The sequence below is a fragment of the Spermophilus citellus genome, assembly GCF_964194105.1.
Source record: "Spermophilus citellus genome assembly, chromosome: 12".
In the NCBI taxonomy this organism is placed as follows: Eukaryota; Metazoa; Chordata; class Mammalia; order Rodentia; family Sciuridae; genus Spermophilus; species Spermophilus citellus.
The window spans coordinates 48,869,863-48,874,272 of NC_138198.1; positions in this window are offsets into that span (position 1 = coordinate 48,869,863).

Consider the following 4,410-nt stretch of genomic DNA (forward strand, 5'->3'; position numbering starts at 1 on the left):
TAGTTATTGAAACAGCCCCTTATATTGGCAGGCAATCTACTATCATGGAACAATTACAAACAGTTCAGCTTCTTGTTTGGGCTAGACGATATCCTTTATTCATTGGACATATCCGAGGACATTCAGAGCTTCCTGGGCCTCTGGCGGAAGGCAAAGCAGATGCCGCCACTCACAATATGGGACCGCTTTTCGGTCTCCTCCTTATAGTTGCTGTAGGCCCCTGCCTTGTCAAGAGAATGACACAATTTATTAAAGACCAAATTAACATTCTGACTTCTAAGCCAATACAGGTCCATTATCAACGCCTACAAACCAAGGATGATCTTGCTGAAGTTTGTCTCCGACCAATTCGAAGATGATTTTTCTACAATGATCCCTGCTTCATGCCTTTCTCCTTTTGCCCCCTTTTTCTTCCTTATTATTCCTCTCCTCTGACTCTATGCCTTGTCGAACCGGAACTGATTAAAGACCTAATAATGACTGGCTGGATAGCTACCACTTAATGCCTTGGCAACAATGAGCTGATCTTGTAGTACCCAGAGACGGGCAACTTTCACGCTTGCACTGCAACCTAAGACAGGGGAATGGGGCCTCCCCAGAGACGGGTAAGCACTGTAAGGGCAGTGAACGACCTAAGACAGGGGCTACCTGATTCCCTTTGACGTGCAACAAACAAAAGAGGGGGAACTGCTGGCTCGGATTCCCCCTGGCCCCCGGGGCTTGGTGCCGGCCCTGGTTTCTTGTTGTGCACGTCAAAGAGGCCAGCTCCCAAGGCCTTGAAAGATTTGTGGTGTCTGTTTCCACATTATTCAGCCTATAACGGTTATGTGGGAACGTCCTGACCTGCTTGGGTCTGATAAGGTTCCTGGTTGAAGGCTTAGTATGAGTCGACAAGGACCACCTGCCCCCCTCCGTCCTTGCTTCCGCCTACCAGTAACTTTCCATTCTGTCTGAAAGAAATATATAAGTATGAGCTGAGATAATAAAGAGAGACTCTCCCTGGATGAAGAACCTTGGTGTCCTGTGAAATCTTTTAACCCCGACGTCTCCCGCCGGACTCGGTCCATTTCTGCCGGACGCGGCACAAACAGCCACATACACATCGATATATATTTTTTTTCCTCAACAATCAAAATACAAAGTTAAACACAATTGAGCCATTGTTTTGGTTATGCATAATGTGTATGCCTCCAAAAACAGAAGAAAAATAGAAAAAAGTACCCTCACTAAAGTTTCCCCAACAAGTCTTCCAGAAGATCCAATGAAGGTGCCGAGAGAGACTCAGGAAAATAACACTTAGCTGCCCGATGAGGTATTTATGCAAAAAAGAGTGGTTCTGGAGTTAAGAACACACTTATATTTATCTATTTCTCAAAAAGAGATCAGAAAAGTAAATCACACACATTGCATTTTATTATTTTCTAAGAGAGGCATCTGCCCCCTTAGAAAAATGAAATGAGGGGAGACAGCCCACTGTGGGGTTTTCCTTGGAAGAAGTCCCCTGCCAGAAACCATGCTGATGTCTACCTCTGCCTTTCCAGAGAGAAGTCTGAATTGTATCGTCTTGGGTTTGGGGGATCGAGGTGGTGGCCTTTTGGGCTTAAATCAGGTGACAACACAAATTGAAGTGTGGCTCAGGTTCCATAGCTGTGCATGGCTTTTAGGGTGTTTGATGTTTGGGGAGAACGAGGGGATGGAGCACTGCAAAGATAGATTTGCATCCCCACCTAATCCTGAACATCACGGGGCACGCACTCAGGCTCAGTGCAGGGGAAGGAGCCTGGGCCACGACGTGGACACGTCTTCCAGGTTCTCTCATCAGCAGCCCAGAGGGATGGGAGCATTCTGGCTGATGGAGTTCCTGACGGTAGCCTGTGCTGGCCCATGGGCTTGACTTTGGCTCACAAGTGTCCTGATGTAAAAATTCAAGATCCCCTTAGTCCCCTCCCTGTCCCCGACCACCAGATCCTGAGCCACGATAGTAGGTGCTTTTGTTTTAAACACTTCCTTCCATTTGGATGGAAGATGATATTCTTCAGATTTTTTTTCTTTGGATCTCCAAAATAAAAACAAAAACAAAACAAAACAAAACAAAAAAAAAAAAATATATATATATATATATATATATATATATATATATATATATATTAGGCAAAGATAAGTTTCTGGTCTGCGTGACATCGTCTGGTTGTCAAAATTCAGCTCTCACAATCTAGGTGGTCCAATTCCAGGTTGTTCGTGTGCTGAGGTGGTAGAGATGGCCAGCCCCCTCTCTCTTACTTTAAAATGGCATTGTCCCAATGAAACACCTGGGGCTGGCCTTTCTCACCCTCCTGTCACTTCCTCCCTCACGTGTACTCTATCTCGTACCCTCACCCAATAAGGCCCATTAGCATGTTTCCCCTTCTGGTGAATTTGCATATATTCACTGCCTTTTTCCTAGAACCAACTCATGGTCATGGTTTTCTCAAGTAAGCATCCCATAATTCTCTTGATTTCTATCATACTCACTCACTACGAAGTTTGCCCTCGAATTATTGCATCATGTTAAACATGTACAGGCAAAGAGAAAGCACACGCTCTCCAGTAGAGAATCAAAGGGGTCGGGCTGAGTGCAGACAAGGCAGTGCAGAGTCAACCATCCAAGCCCTACCAGAGCATGAAGAGATTTTTATATTGCAGAGTAAGTTCCCCAACAGGCAGAATTTGTCCCTGAAGAAGATTAAACCTTAAACACCTGCTTCAAAAAACCAAAACAAAACAAAACAAAAACCCAGAAAAGAAAAAAAAAAAAGAAGAAGAAGAAAAAATGAAGAGAAATAAAGAAAAAAGGAGGAAAACAAAGAACCTCTAAGCCTAAGGGCTTAAAAATTAGAGGCATAGCCTTTTCTCTATTTTCTATATTTATATGAAAATAATTCATGCTTCATGCTAAATACATTATTTACCTTACAAGAACTTTTGTTATTTTTGAATTAAAAAAAGTTTGTTTTTTATGATTTTTTTTTCTTTTTTTCTTTAAAGGAATCCATGCATTGTGGATCAGAAATTTCTGCTGGCTACACTGGCTGAATATGGAAGTCAGATTTTTTTGCAAAGATGAATATTGACTGACATTAATTGCAGGCTCCTTTTTGAGGGCAGTATAGGAGTTACTTATTATTATTATTATTATTATTATTATTATTATTATTATTATTTGCCATGTTTTACTTTGGAAGTGTGTCCATCAATGTGCCTTTATATACCACACTACTACTGGCAGGTTTGGTAGCTTTTTTTTTTAATTTCACTTGGATCAAATAGTTTTGATAGACAGAAAAATAATCTGTACCATTATTTCCTTCCTTAACAGCTAATGTCAATTTTCAGACTTGATTGCTTTTCACTTGGGCAGTTTAGAAGATATGGCCTGTTTTTTTTTTTTTTTTCATGAGTTTTCTCTTAGTCCCAATCATGTGTGTGTGTGTGTGTGTGTGTGTGTGTATGCACGTGCAGGACCAACCTTCAGGCTTATGGCTTTTGGAACATATTCTTAGCTACAGAACAGAGTGATCACCAATATGACTACAATTTACCCCACTTCTTGGTCACTGACACCTGACAGTCTGGTGCTCAGCTTGTAAGACATCACCAGGCCTCAAGGTTCGGAGCACAGAGGACTGGTGGCAGAGCCCGTGCTTGCTGTATGGCAATGCCCAGGGCATTCCTTGCCCAGTGGGAAGCTGGGTGCACAGGCCTGGGTCTGTGCCTAAGGGGACGTGGGGTTCTTCCTTTCCCCCATTATTGTATGTGCCTCTCCACTCAGTGAACCCAAATGGAAGGACATTCTTTTTAAACCTAAGGGTTGGGCCTGAATGACGACTACTTTGCACACGTGCCTTCTAGGTGCCAAATGTGTACTCCAAATGTGGCATTAACGTTGACATCCCTGGGGGTTCCAGCCACGTGTTTCTGACAAGCTGCAGGAAGCAATGGTAATTTTGGCTTTTTCTCGGTTTTGTTGTCAGATAATGAAAAGCTTTTGTAAAACAGCTGAGTGTCAATATGAGTTCTATGGCTTCAATCTCCTTTAAAAATAAAATTCTTAAGGGTCCAAAACAAAGGAGAGGGGGGCAAATTAAAAAAAAAAAAAGAAAGAAAAAAAAGAAAGAAAATCAAACCAAAAGAAAAAAAAATTGCTGATATTGCCACAAATCATTAGAAATCTCCTGACATGCTGAAACCAAATGGCCTAAGTTCAAAACAAATCAATGACTTGTTTTCAATTTTTTGTGGTTTCCTTCTGCTCCTTCTGCCCCTTTGCTGTCCGATTGGTGATGTTATTCAAACAGGACCGAATCCCTGCCAAGTGCAGGAGCGACCCGTCTGCCTCTTTCATCTCCTCGTCGTCGCTCTCGGGGGGCTTTT